This window comes from Engraulis encrasicolus, chromosome 17 (assembly GCF_034702125.1).
Source record: "Engraulis encrasicolus isolate BLACKSEA-1 chromosome 17, IST_EnEncr_1.0, whole genome shotgun sequence".
In the NCBI taxonomy this organism is placed as follows: domain Eukaryota; kingdom Metazoa; phylum Chordata; class Actinopteri; order Clupeiformes; family Engraulidae; genus Engraulis; species Engraulis encrasicolus.
The window spans coordinates 19,444,163-19,459,945 of record NC_085873.1 but is presented as its reverse complement, the minus strand read 5'-3'; the positions used below and the strand labels follow the sequence as shown (position 1 = coordinate 19,459,945).

Genomic DNA, 15,783 nt, shown 5'->3' with positions numbered 1-15,783 from the left:
CCCTATATGTAGGCTATTACAATCAATGTTTTATTGTGTCTTTACTCGGAGAACTAGTAGGCCTGTCGTGTTTCTTAAAGATAGTTCGACAAACTCCTGCATGACTCTGTGTATTAGCCAACAGGCAACTTTCCGGCCATATGCTCCAAGTGCGAGTGGCCGTTACTGGCGGCAAGTGGATTCTGAGGGCAGGCTGCGTCTGTGTCAGACTTAAATTCGAACTTAAGTGTAGTATACGCCTATTTTAAGAAAAGAAAAACAAGTAATAAAAAAATAAAGGTATAGGCCTGAAGTTAATAACATTTTTTTTTTTTTTTTTTAAATCAGTGCCCCATTATACCCTGGCACCGCAGATCCATAACAGGGCACGTGCCCGGGTAAAAATGGTCTAACGACGCCGATGTTGGTGCCCATCCTTGTCAATAAGCTTGCAGCTCCACATAGACAAAAGCAGGCAAGTGAAAAAGTAATGGGAGTCAAGAGAGCTGACTGCTAAAATGTGTTATACTCCAATTTCCAGTGATAAACCTCATGAACAAAAAATGTTGTGTTAAGAACCTTTGTTGTGTGACCTTTGTTTGCTGTGGAAGAGTACTCCTGTGATCCTCTTGTTGGCATTGCCAGTGTTCTGTTTTTTTCCCAACGGAAAGGGTGACCCTGGTGCATTAGAAATTACTCAAGGTTTACACTTTAGCTTTTTATTTTTCTTCCACAGGCAGTGCAAAGTAGTGGCAACAGCAGTAGTAGATAGCAGCAGATAACAGCAGTAACTGCAGTTCAGAGCAGGTAATTAACCTAAACAACAGTAAAATACAAAGCTTTAGGTTTCGCACACTACAAACAGTTGCACAGAAAAATGACTTTCCCACAATAAGTAATACATTTGACAGTGTAAAGATCATGAGTGATCAAAATAACAATATAGAGTTTTTACGATAACTACAAAATTTCAGTACATATTGCACAAGTTATGAAATATCTAAATCATCAGTTAAGTTCATTAAATAAATAATTATATTAATGAATGCAATGCTCACGCATCAGAACCAGATGCTGTGCATTGTAAACAGTAGCCAACTCATATTTTGGCGAGCTAATGCCATGCTCAGCCGTCACTTCCAATGAGGGCATAGTGCATATGGTGCGTTCCCAATATGCAACCAGGAGGCAGCTACCTCCCACTTGAAAGCGTTCCAACCAGCAAGTAAAACAAACTACAAACATGGAGGGACAAAAACTACATATCCACTTCTCAAAGATTCCAGCAATGTAAACAACACCATGCGTTCTTTTCCTGTAGTTGCATTTCATCTTTGAAAGAGGCCATGTCAATATAACTACACCTTAGAAAAGTTCATGTGCTGTTTTGCAACCATTAACCTGTCCAAATCAACTTTATTTGTCCATAGAATGATGATTGGTGACGAATGTGCAACATAAACTATTCCTAACACTATTAGCTCATTCAAAAAGTCGAGAATCCCCAGAAAGCCGACCTAAAACCTCGGGAAAGTGGGAGTGAACATTTGGTGACGCAATGTCAGATCGATAATTATCTAGGTTGATCTCTGGCGGAAGTATAGAACAACGAGTTCCCGAGCTTGTGTTTTGTGTGACGACACATGCATCATCAACATGGCACCCATGCATGCAACTGACATGTAAACAGTATCATAAAAGCTAAAATATCGTCTTGTAATCACTATCAACAACACCAGTTGATGTCATTCAATTGCAGATGCATATATGACAGCAATGCTGGTCTCTAACTGTTTAATTTAACTTACTTCAGCTAAAATGATATGTCGTGGGTGTGGAGGCTCAAGTGGAGGTGAAAAAAAGAAAAGAGAACCAAAACAAAACACGCATGATTTCCGATTGTTCCGGGATCAGTGGCGTTCATGTGCCAAAGTCCAGAACTCGGTTGTCACGTGAGCAGTGTCGTCAGCTGTCTCGAGAGGTCCCGGGCCCGTGAAGGCGACATATGCGCTGCCATTGCTGTGATGACATCACGGTAGTCAATGGGGCGAAGTCGGTTTGCTTCGATTTTGCCCCAGCTCGCGACTTGAACATTCCGCTTCAACAGGCGTTCCAATGCATTTCAGCAAGTAGAAGGTCAGAAACATCCCATCTCTCATCCTTTAGGAATGCACCATTAGTCCTCAAATTTTTACACAACACGTGTGCACAGTGCACTGACACAAGTGCGTGATTTGAGACATAGCTCTAGTCTGACTCAGATGTTGAGAGTGAGTGCAAAGTTACCATTTCTTTTCTTAAAGCAAAATGCAGGTCATGTGACTTTACAGAGCTCGCAATTCTTAAAGGTACACTGCACATTCTTAAAGGAGTTAACCCATGGAGGTAGTATAATGGTGCCTTCACGATCTCGAGACCTCTCGAGACAGCTGACGACGCTGCTCATGTGTCAACCGAGTTCTGGACTTTGGCGCATGAACGCCACTGATCCCGGAACAATCGGGAATCATGCGTGTTTTGTTTTGGTTCTCTTTTCTTTTTTTCACCTCCAGTTGAGCCTCCACACCCACGACATATCATTTTAGCTGAAGCAAGCTAAATTAAACAGTCAGAGACCAGCACACACGTTATTGTGTGACTTACAGTTAATCGGAAAGCTATATGGAAGACGGGCATTGGATGCATGGACGTGCCCAACCACAGACCTGTAAAGGTTGCGCACCCACTAATCATCATGACCTGTAAAGGTCTGTGCGCCCAGGGCCGGTTCTGGCTTATTTGGTGCCCTAGGCGAGTTTGAGTTCTGGCGTCCTCCCCGCCACCCCCCTAACCTTTGAAAGAAAAAAAAGCCCTCTTTTTTATACCTTACAGAACACAAGAGTAATACCGGTAGTAAGCTTAACTAAATAGCATCAAGAACAATAACTGTTTTGCATCAAACGGATTTCTGGTTCTTTTTGACAGGCGACCAACACATCAGATTGAGTCGCATGAAAGTAGCTTCACTGTGTGGTGTGTTGGATGTGATGGTGGTGGTGCCCCCAACCCCAGATGAGAGGGAGGTTATCAATGTGTTTGAATTGTAATATGGAATTGAAATGCCAGGAGAGTGATACAGTAGGCCTACATTTGCATGTAAAATGCATGTGTAGACAATAGGCCTACCAAGGAGGTCTGCATTGATAGCCTATCTATACTACCTACAGCATCACAAAGCATGGCAGCATAACAATTTTAATAAGCTACACATTTGTGCTGTCTATGATTCCAAACCAATTTCATTTCTGGACTGGAAATAGTGGTGCATTTGTGAGTAGGAGAATGAGAAGGGGGCTATCTATGTGTTTGAGGGAGGGACAGGGTGAGAGAAAGGGAGAAGAGCTGTCACGCTTTTGAATTTCATAATATACAAAATATAGTAAATAGCCTCACTTGTCTGCAATACTACATCACTCAGCATGAAAACATGCTGTGCATGGTTCTGTTACATGACTCATGTCATTCTGGTCTGGAAACAATGTTATGTTTAAGCTTACAACAAGCAGGTAATTCATTCAAGTGGATGGAAGGAGATATGGCAGCTAAAATTGTTTTAAACATTGCACCAGTCTTACTTTACATTGCTTGTCAACCTAAGCAAGTATTATGATATCAGGTGGGTGTTAGTCAGTAGAGAGTAGGCTACAAACAGCTACTTTACTGGATTTCATTGCTTGGCATACTAGGCTAATGTTAGCATGCTAACTAGCGATTTCTCAGATCAAAAACAAAGCTCCTTTTCACTCTAATTCCAAACAGTAGCCTCATAACTATTAGGCTTTCCATAATCACAAACGGTTGATGATTAAATCACATAGTTCCAAAACACCCCCTGCAACTCCTGCATCATGCAATGACTGGTTTAATGAGAACATAACAATTCTCCACTCAGCAGAGCTGCACTGCTGTTTGCGCTTGCCCTCTCTGTCTCTGGAGTGAGTCTCCAAATTCAAAATAGATCGCACGCTGTCACTCGTCCCGCCCCCTTTCTCAGGACTGTCTGTTTATTGGTTCACAGACTTCCCAGAGACAGTTGAAAGCGATATTACTATTGGCTGAGGGGCGTTTTGCCGTGAGGAGCGCTTTCGCCAGCTTTGTTAATTGCGACTTCATAAAAAAACCTCCATATCGCAAAATTACGAATCGGAGAGCGCCATTTCGGCGCTCCTTCTTCACACGGCGCCCTAGGCGACCGCCTAGCCGGCCTATGCTTAAAACCGGCCCTGTGTGCGCCCAACACTAAACTCGCGTACCCACCAATCATTATGATTATTCATGAGCGAAGTGGATGTCGGAAATGCGAAAATGGCTACTTGCTACTCGGCGAAGCTAACCAGCCAAATCCTGCCCCCCTGAGTTAACCAAGTGAGCCATTACACTAAACAGACATCTGTCAAAACAAGAAATTGAAAGACACCAATAGAAAAAACAGCAGCCAGTGTATATGTATGTTCTTTTGTACATGTATCTGCATATGCCATACAATGCCCTTAATGCCAAAGCCCGAAGGAGAACAGTAAGAGGAAGACCATGATGTAAGTGAACCTATAATAAAGGAAGGGAATGTTCAAGCCGGATCTCATATTTTGCCATGAACTTCTGGGGGAAATTGGTTAAAATTTAGGACAGGGCTGTTACACCCTGAAATGAGACTAGCGTAGTAAACTTCTTGCCTATTACATCAACATTTCAATGTGGGTAACAAGGCCATTTTACATTTAAATATTAACGCGCTGGCAAAATTTCATTTGAATTAACACCAGCAATCATGGAATCAACCCTTACAAAGATAACACTGTCTGTAACGTGCTTTACCTTCATTATAATAATACTACTCCTCCCACCACCACATTAGTAGCATACTTCCAGCCTTTACACATTGAGCTTTATTAGGACTATAGTTAATAATGTGTTATTTTGGTAATTTACCTGACGTATCCTAGCTTTCCAAAGCACTGAGACATTTCCATAACAAATGGTATCTGCAATGCCATGAATAAGAGGTAGAGTTCTCAACTATCCAGACGTAACTGGGGATTCATGACCTCTGTTATCAGCAGTGACGATCACCAATTTCAATATCAATGCGAGGGCAATTTAAGCACAGTCAGTGCAACACTCCACTGCATAAACACATTAGTATTAGCAATAGTGAAATGTCTCAGCTTGGTCTGTGTGGATGGCTGCATTGGATGTAGGAAACACAATACAAAAACACCAATTGAGCAACAAAAAATGCATTTGATTATTTTACAGTGATTCAAATGTTATAATGTGTAATTCAGTAACGAAGATGGGTACAAACACAAATTCAGAAAAGCAATCCAATTGCATTTTACACTGAATAAATAACATGTTGAAATGTAATGTAATCGTGTCAAGCACTAAACACAATTTGGGAACGCCAAATTTACTTTCATATATAATATGTCCATTGGTCATTTGTTGTTAAAAGCTTCCATGACCCAGTCCACCAGTTGTTGTTTTCTATATTCAATGTCGGTGGAGCTTCCCCAACTCTAGGCAACTTGATTTTACTGACTCCGACTTCATTGTGGATTGTTTTGGTGCCTCTTCAGATCCCCTTCCAATGAAAATCCTTTTCTACATGTAGCCCTAGTAACAGAGAACGGAAAAAAACGTTTGACTTTGGTTCTCTAAAGGTTTGGTTATAACCAAACCAAAAATCTAGTTCCTTTTGGTTACGGTACAAACCAAACAAATAACGTTCTTGGACTTTCAGGGAACTACTCATATGAAACGTTAGCTAGTAGTTACGCTGCTACCAATCCACAACGTTATGTTAAGTTGTTTTTCGGTTGTTTCCGGCCTAAGTAAGGTCAGCCTATGCCATTTTTTAAAATTAATTTCTTATAATTTATTAATTATTCATTACCATTATTGCACCAAAGTGCAAAGAGTGAAATGCAAAATAGGATATATCATAGCCTATTTGCTTTTAATTCAGTGAAGGGACACAAACCTGCGTCTCCAAAGAATACAAAGTTAAATGTTTCATTCCAAATAGGCCCATTTAATTGTGTGTGTGTGTGTGTGTGTGTGTGTGTGTGTGTGTGCGTGCGTGCGTGCGTGCGTGCGTGCGTGCGTGATAGACTGGAGTGTCTAGCATGTAAGTTTGGCTGTAAAGAGTCCACATATTAAATGGTAGCTGGCCACTGCATTTTATCTTGTACAAACCTGTTTGTCGTTGTGTTTGCAGTGTTTCTGACTACATTTGTACACAGACCTATAATCTATAAATAGGTCATTGAAGGCGATAAAGCATCAGTTTCAATGACAGCACAGCTTTTCATGAAGTTGATTAAGGTAAAGGGGCAGTTCAGTGCGAGATATTGTCTTTTGGTAGGCCTAATGCTATTGAAGGCACCACAGATCAGGGTGTCTATAATGCAGACACATCTCTGCCTGTGACTTCAGTTAGGCTTATTCAAATGCAAATGCCCCTAGCTGTTGACTCACGGCTGACTGCCTTTGCTGCATCAGTTCTTGGCACGTTATGATTGGCCCTCACCTGAGAAGACCCACCCCCACAAAAATCCTGAAGAAAAAAGAACCCCTCAAATCTGCCATTTGAATGGAGCTGACCTAAACTGCTGGTAAGACCACAAGCCATGTGAATTACTTACTGTAGTGCATAGAGCATTGTTTGTGTGCATTTTGTGTGTGTGTGTGTGTGTGTGTGTGTACGGTATGCAGCAGTTTAAGGGGAGGGGGTGTATTTATCTATCTATTTCTAAGTGTGTGTGTGTGTGTGTGTGTGTGTGTGTGTGTGTGTGTGTGTGTGTGTGTGTGTGTGTGTGTGTGTGCGCGTGTGTTGCAGCAGGCTGTGTGGAGCTAGAGTGGCATGGGGGTGGGGGTGTAGTTCTTGTGTAGATTCATTTACTGCTAAGTCTTTGACATGCATTGTACTTCATTTCATCCATTTTAGTATACCAGCCACAGGCACAAGTTGCCATCAAACCTTCCTGCTCGATTGAATGCAATGCTACTGTCATACTATGTATCTTCTTAACTCATCAGTTTTAATCATGTGTGTATTTTTGTCAAGTAGCCTATGTTTGTAAACTGAAATTGTGTGCTTACATTTATGTTGGGGTTGTAATCTGTGTTGGTGTTGTTGTTGTATCTAAATTTCCCCACTTTTCATTGCGACAGGTACAAATTGCTTGCATTATATTATTGCATGTTACTGCTGTACAGGCTGTGCGAGACGCAGCAAGGAGAGACCAGGCTCAGGCAGAAGACAACACCATGGACCTCAACACATTCCACACCCGGTGGAGATGGACGAGTGACCTGACCTGAGATTTCGTTTTCTTTTCAGATCTACACCTCCACCACCATCATGTACGTTTTTTCAGTTATTTGATGTGTTAACATGGGTTTATGTTTTGAAATGATATGCATAAGAAGCCCACTATTAAAGGAATGACATTTGTGTCATCTTTCTATCCAGATATGTCAATGCCTCACAGCTGTGAAGCTGCCACTCCCTCCCAAACTCATGGCACAGCACCCAGCCATTCGGAAGATTTGAGGCACAAACATCATCCATTCAAAAACATCTGGAATGGTAAAGAGGAGGGGGGCTTCTGGTATTGCTGTTGTTATAAAGTGTATGCGCTCCGTGTACTTGTTGATGTCCATACAGCTAAAATTAATTTCATCTCAATTCCACCTGTAGTCCTGGAGGAACACAAGAAGACCCTTTTGAGGATAACAGAATTCATAAAGTACATGGTAAGTAGGCCTACACATATTCACATACAGTATGACGTGCCAGGGCCGGTTCTGGCTTATTTGGTGCCCTAGGCGAGTTTGAGCATTTGTGAGTAGGAGAATGAGAAGGGGGCTATCTATGTGTTTGAACTGGAGGGACAGGGTGAGAGAAAGGGAGAAGAGCTGTCACGCTATTGAATTTCATAATATAAAAAATATAGTAAATAGCCTCACTTGTCTGCTGTGCATGGTTCTTAATGTAGGCTATGTCATTCTGGTCTGGAAATTAATGTTTTTTTAAGCTTACAACAAGCAGGTAGCCTAATTCATGTGGATGGAAGGAGATATGGCAGCTAAAATCGTTTTAAACATTGCACCAGTCTTACTTTACATTGCTTGTCAACCTAAGCAAGTATTATGATATCAGGTGGGTGTTAGTGAGTAGTGAGTAGGCTACTAACAGCTACTTCACTGGATTTCATTGCTTGGCATACTTGGCTAATGTTAGCATGCTAACTAGCGATTTCTCTGATCAAAAACAAAGCTCTTTTTCTCTCTAATTCCAAATAGTAACCTCATAACTATTAGGCTTTCCATAATCACAAACGGTTGCTGATTAAATCACATAGTTCCAAAACACCCTCTGAAACTCCTGCATCATGCAATGAGTGGTTTAATGAGAACATAATAATCTCCATCCAGCAGAGCAGCACTACTGTTTGCGCTTGCCCTCTCTCTGTCTCTCGAGTGAGTCTCCAAATTCAAAATAGGTCGCACGCTGTCACTCGTCCCGCCCCCTTTCTCAGGACTGTCTGTTTATTGGTTCACAGACTTCCCAGAGACAGTTGGAAGCGATATTACTATTGGCTGAGGGGCGCTTTGCCGTGAGGAGCGCTTTCGCCAGTCTTTGTTGATTGCGACTTCATAAAAAAAACTTCATATCGCAAAATTACGCATAGGAGAGCGCCCTTTCGGCGCTCCTTCTTCACATGGCGCTCTAGGCGACCGCCTAGCCGGCCTATGCTAAAAAACGGCCCTGTGACGTACATATTATGTTCCTACACTAAAATGAATTCTATCAAAAATGTAGCCATGGAAGAGCACATGGGGCGAATGACAAGGAAGATGGAGGTTATGGAGATGAAGTCCATGACTTTGGCTGTCAAGGACATGCAGATCCAACGGTATCAGCTTTGTTGACAACTTCGACCGTTTCTGGAGACGCTCTGTACTCTTCAAAAAAAACAGTGCAGAACTGAGTTGGACCGGCGCCAAAGTGCTGACAGACCAGTTGGTTTACAGCATTGAGACCTTGGGCGCTGATAAGCGGCCTGTATCTGTATCCACTCAGACACAGGGGCATTTCAACAAGCCCTCTGTGCCTGTAAGTGTGCAAACTGAGCCACAGACTGGCGAAAGCACACACACAGATGACGTAGCCAAGTCCCTCTCTGCTCAAGTGGAAAACAACGGAACACACAGAACTCGCCACAAACTGAACCAGCTTTCGGAACAGCTGGAAGATCTGTCACAGAAACTGGCAGCAAGCCGCTCGCCGGAGATCAAGTGTTCACCTCCTTGTCGGACTGGCAAAATGCCATTGGCATCACCAATTCCACCTCCCAGGTCTGCCAAAAAGCGACTGTCCACACAGGAAATAGGAAATGTGGTTTCCTCAAAACCAAACTCACCCCCCAGATGTGGCGAAACGCAGCCACCAGCAAGCCCTGGCAACGGCGACAAAATGCAATCACCAATGGAATCACAACCTTCCCGGAACGACGAAACACCATCTTCATCTCCCAGACTGAGATTTCCAGCAACTATGGCGAGACTACTCCCCTATGCCAGATCTACCTTTTCTACCCCCAGACATTCCTACCAAGCCTCCTATGCGGATATTTCTCAAGGTCAACCTCATTCTACCCCAAAATCTAAAAGGATACTTCCATCCATGACTGCACCCAAAAAAGGCAAAGCCCCACAACCACCTGTCTGTGCTCTGGAGTACAGTAGTATCAGTGATGATGACCTTGTTGAAAGCACAGTCTGATATCAACTGGGTCCCTACCCACATAGTAACAGTGGTTTTGAAAATAAGCAGATAAGGGGACCCGTGGACAATCTTATTCCAGTTCTAACAACAAAGCGAGGTCTCTTGAGGACACGCATACATTCCCCCAAGAGAGCAAGCATGGAAAATCTCAGACTTGTCCCAAAAAAACTCACTACCACAGTGGAAATGCCTCCAATGCTCAATGCTAAATTAGCTTTACAGAATAGTAGATCTCTAAGGAACAAGCCTTTTGTTGTCAATGAGTTTATCTGTACCCACAACCTTGATTTTTTATTTTTAACTGAAACATGGCTGGAAAAATCCACTAGCTCTATCACACTTATAGAAGCAACTCCGTCACACTTTAATTTCATTAGTACAGAAAGGCAGAATAAACAGGGAGGGGGGATAGCAATTATTTTCAAGGCACTGTTTCAATGTCAAAAGACATCACTAGGTGAATTTTCATCTTTTGAATACTTAGCTGCAGTTCTAAAATGTTCTTCTGACATACTGTTATTGACTATTTACAGACCTCCAAGACTTTCTGCACCACTCTTCTTAGAGGAATTTGGTGAGCTGTTGTCGAATGTTTGTGTGGACTATGATAGCTTGTTTATAGCAGGCGATTTTAATTTTCACGTGGACGACTTAGAGAATGTCTATGCTAAGGAATTTTTAAGTCTTATTGACATTTTTAGCCTCACACAGCATGTAACAGGACCAACACACAACCAAGGTCACACTTTAGACCTAATAATAACAAAAGGCCTTAATGCTTGTGCTAGTGTCAAAGACTATGGCTTTTCTGACTGCATTTTTTCTGATGTTTCTATGTACCCTCATGTTCAAAGGGAATCTGTTACAGTCAAAAAACGTATAATCAACTGTGAGACAGCCTCACTCTTTCAGCAAGCACTTTCAGAGATCCAAAGTCAAACCTCAGAGAGTGCAGATGATCTCATGGTTAATTTTAATTCAAGGATGACCCGTATTATGGATGTTATTGCCCCCGAAAAAATCAAAACAGTGGGACGTGAAAAAGCACCTTGGAGAATGAATCCCACAGTTATATTGCTAAAGCAAGAATGCAGGAGGGCTGAAAGACAGTGGCGTAAATCCAAACTTGAAGTCCACTACCAAATCTATAAACACACACTCTCGAAATACAACCAAGAAATTTCTAAAGCTAGACAATCTTTTTTCTCTGACATAATTAACAGAAATATTAATAATGCACGTGTCCTGTTTGGCACTGTGGAAAAGCTAGCAAGGCCCCCAAATCAAATGCCCTCTGAGTTCCTCTCAGTCAGCAAATGCAATGAGTTCGCATCCTTTTTCAAAGGAAAGATTGAAAAAATACGTGCAAACATACTCACACATGTGCAACCGACCCAAGATTCAGACCAACTTGCTATGGTGAAGTTAAATCCTAACCTCATGAGAAATTTTCATTTAGTTGATGTGGACATTCTTAATAGAACGGTACAAAGTCTTAGCTCCTCTACATCTGACTTAGATATTTTACCAACAGCCTTCTTCAAATCCATCTTAAATCTAATATCATCAGATGTACTTCAGATCATCAACACCTCACTACAAACAGGCATATTCCCAGGCTGTCTGAAAGAAGCAGTTGTGAAACCCTTACTGAAAAAGAACAACCTGGATGCACTGGTACTAAACAACTATAGGCCCATATCCAATCTACCATTCATGGGTAAAATAATAGAGAAAATTGTTTTTAAACCAATTAACTGCTTTTCTAATGTCTAATAGCTATTTTGATAAGTTTCAATCAGGTTTCCGTGCCTACCATAGCACTGAAACAGCTCTTATTAAAGTTATGAATGATATAAGATTGAATTCTGATGCTGGCAAATTATCCGTCTTGGTTCTACTCGATTTAAGTGCCGCTTTCGATACAGTTAATCATTCTATACTACTACATAGACTGGAACACTGGGTTGGCTTTACAGGCATAGTGATCAACTGGTTAAAATCGTACCTACAACAAAGAAGTTTTTTTGTCGCCATTGGAAGACATACCTCATCACCGATGTCTCTGAATTGTGGGGTCCCCCAGGGCTCCATTCTGGGACCACTACTGTTCAATCTGTATATGTTGCCACTGGGACACATTATCGAGAATAACTCCATAAATTACCATAGCTATGCGGATGATACCCAGCTCTACTTATCTATGTCCCCAAATGACTATACCCCCCTTGAATCACTCTATCATTGCATGGACCAAATTAACAAATGGATGTCTCACAATTTCCTCCAGCTGAACACAGATAAAACTGAAGTAATTATATTTGGGAAAAGAGAGGAGAGACAAAAGATTGCTACTATCCTTGAAACGAAGGGACTGAAAGCAAGGGAAACAGTTAAAAATCTTGGGGTCCTCATTGACAGTGACCTAAACTTCAACAGTCACATGAAAGCTATTACTAAGTCTGCATTTTATCACATAAAAAACGTCTCTAAATTTAGGGGCCTGATGTCTAAACATGATCTGGAGAAGCTAATACATGCCTTTATTTCTAGTAAAGTTGATTACTGTAACAGTCTTTTTACTGGCCTCCCCAATAAGACCATTAAACAGCTTCAACTTGTACAAAACGCAGCTGCAAGGGTTCTTACAAAGACAAGGAAGTTCGACCACATTACTCCAATTTTAAGATCGCTGCATTGGCTCCCAGTAAGCTACAGAATTGATTTTAAGGCTATGCTACTTGTGTTTAAATCACTAAATGGAATGGGACCCACATATCTACTGGATATGTTTCAGCTGTATGCACCAACTAGGTCACTAAGGTCAACGGAGAAGAATTTGCTGGTGATTCCAAAAGTCAAAACAAAGTGTGGAGAGGAAGCCTTTAGCTTCTATGCTTCAAAGCTTTGGAACCAGCTTCCAGATGACATAAAAAATGCACCCACTATTGATAGCTTTAAATCTAGACTCAAGACAAAGCTGTTCTCAGATGCTTTCCCCTAGCTTAAATTACTTATTCTTATTATTTTTATTTTTATTTTTATTTAATTTGTTTTATTTTATTTTATTATTATTTTTACCTTATGTTTTATCTTAATGTTTTTAAATGCTTTTTGACTCTAATTCATTTCCTTCTTTCTTCCCTGTTTCCTTTCATTTACATTTGTTAACTTTGTGAAGCACATTGAGTTGCACCTGTGTATGAAATGCGCTATATAAATAAACTTGCCTTGCCTTGCCTTGCCTTTGAAGGCTGCCATGGCTTTGAACATGCCACGACCTGCTGTTGGTCCAGTGCAGCAGAGAGCATAAGCTGGTGGAGCTAGCCAGAAGCCTGGCTCAACCAGAAATGAGAAACCAAATGGTAATTATTTTGGCATAATTATGTGAATTCTGTCTTGCTGTAGCCTATATAATGTATAATGTACTGGTTTGGCTAATGAAGATAGACCACATAATGTTTTCCATATTAGTTTCCATATTTCATTTTCATCATTTGCTTTAATTTTTGTAGACCTTGGGAAAGCCTGGGATGGGCGAATACGGCAGCTGCTGTCCGCCGTGGGTGGCTACCCACACACCATGTCCTGGGACATTACAGCCTGAGGAGGAATAGAACGTGCATGCATTCCAGAACCTGACCCTTTGCAAAGTTATAACAGGTAAGATTAGCAGGTATATTCTCCGTAAAAAATATCTGTGTAAATCCGTGTTTTGCCAAGTTTGATTCAGATTTAAATGTGTCACCTTTCCTTACATCCATTTGCAGAGGCCTACACACAGAACTTTTCTGTCCTGCAGGAAGCGTGTATTGAGAATAGCATTGGGCATGCACTGAAATGTGGACTACACAGATGGTAAATTAAACATCAGTGTGTCTTTTATGAATCAATGAATAGTCACAATAAGCTAATTAAATGAAACATTGGTGGGCTACTAAGTTGGTTTAAACTTGTTGTTTCTTATTCTTTTTAGGTCAGCTGGTCCTCAAGACTGAAAACACACACCAACATTTTTATTTTCTGTATTTTATTTATAGTTTTTATTTATTTATTTATTTTACTTTGAGCCCTGAAGGCATTTTATGATGAAATTGTAATATAATGTTGCACTGTTCTCACCCATGTTGAATTCCTGATATTTGTCAATTAGGCATTCCCTCAGCCTCAAGACTGGAAACACATTATATGCACTCACATCCATTTTTGCCATCTTCATTCTTATTTTGTGCATTTTACATTGTTTGGTTTTGTTGTTTGTTTGTTTTTTTTGCCTTGCACTGTTACCCTCTTACCTATGTTGTATTCCTGATATTTTCCTATTAAACATCATCATCCTTCAACATTTGCCTTGTCATTTCAAATGCATTCAACACTTTAATACTGCATTAGACCTACAAACTACAGAAATATGACAACATCATGGGCATTTCCCATTATGTTGGCATACTGTAATTCTGCAGCGTGTAGGCCTAATGGGAAATAGCCTATGCAAGAAGGTTACTATTATGTTGTAGGGGAACCTTTTGAAAACCAACATGAACACGAATAAAGGAACGGTGAAAAAACGTAGATGAACCGACCGGGAACCATACAAAAAAACGTTCAGGGAACAAAAAAAAACCTTTCCTGTTAACCAAATTATAACCATAACAGACCCAAAAAACAACGTAAAATAACCGGAAAAAAAACAACGCCTCATGTTCCGGGAACATTCTCGGAACGGAAATTTGTTAGTAGGGAGTACATTGATAAGGCCTTTCCTCTGTACATGTGCTCAGGTGTTGGGTAATGAGTATATTTCTGTGTAAAGTCTCTCACATGTAGCATAGTGGTATGTAGGGCTGTAACAATATTGTATCGAATTCAGAAATCGTGATAAACAGTCACAATGATGTTATCATGATGCAAGAAGGCAGTATCAAGAAACGCCCCTACAAAGTTTTCCACCCTTTAGTCAAGAAAAACACGTATTATGTGATGGTACTTCTAAACCTCAAATTAATGTCTTTATTGTTTTTAAACTTTAACAAACTTTAGTAGCCTCTTGTAAGCTATTCTTGCCATAAACGATTATTAAAACATATTTTTTTTTTTCAAAATCATGGGAAGTATCCAAAGAATCATGGGAAGTGTCAAAAATTGTGATGTGTACGGAATTGTGAGTGTGGTGTATTTTTCAGCCCTAGTAATGAGTCTTTACTCCTGTATGAAATATCTGGTGACAAATTAAATTGCTTTGTGATGAGAAACTCTTGCCACAAGTTGCACACTCATATTAGTTTTCTCCAGTATGAGTTCTCTGATGCCTGGTGAGATGATGTTTGAGTGCAAAGCTTTTGTCAAATATAGTACAATGGCTTTTCACCTGTATGTGTGCTCTGATGTCTGTTGAGAACAGATTTCTGTGCAAATGTTTTTCCACAAGCACTACACTGGTGAGGCTTTACCCCAGTATGGGTTCTTTGATGGATGATGAATTCACATTGCCGTGCAAAGCCCTTTCCACATGTAGTGCACTGATGTGTTTTCTCCCCAGTGTGGCTTTTTTGATGGTGGATGAGCACACCTTTCTGTGCAAAGTATTTTCCACATGTATTACACTGGTAAGGTTTTTCTCCAGTATGGATTCTCTGGTGTTCTGAGATGGTCGTGCGGGATGATTGTGATTTGGCATGGAAAGAAACACCCTTTTCTCTGCAAAGTCTTTTCCACATGCAGTGCACTGGTAAAGCTTTACATCTGAACGTGCACCACATGTGGAGTGGGATAGCAATTAAAGTGAAGAGTTGGTGGCAGCTTTTAGGACCAAAGTGGGAGTGAAACAAGCCCAGTGGAAACTATCCATATTTTGTAAATTGCTCAATTGATTGCAGCTCACCACCCTGATTGAATGATGTGTGTGATTGGTGAGAAGTGTCTGGGCAGAGCTTTGTATTTTGTAGGAACAGCAGTGTGGGACAGAGAGG

The 15,783-nt window shown here is 40.9% G+C and overlaps 1 long non-coding RNA gene across 1 annotated transcript; it reads left to right on the top strand.

Annotated features, from left to right (window-relative positions):
• The first annotated feature begins 7,156 nt into the window (after positions 1-7,156).
• On the top strand, positions 7,157-7,779 carry LOC134467927 (uncharacterized). The gene is made up of 3 exons (XR_010038663.1): positions 7,157-7,386; positions 7,496-7,612; positions 7,724-7,779. It is a non-coding gene; the product is annotated as an uncharacterized LOC134467927 (long non-coding RNA).
• Positions 7,780-15,783: the final 8,004 nt, after the last annotated feature.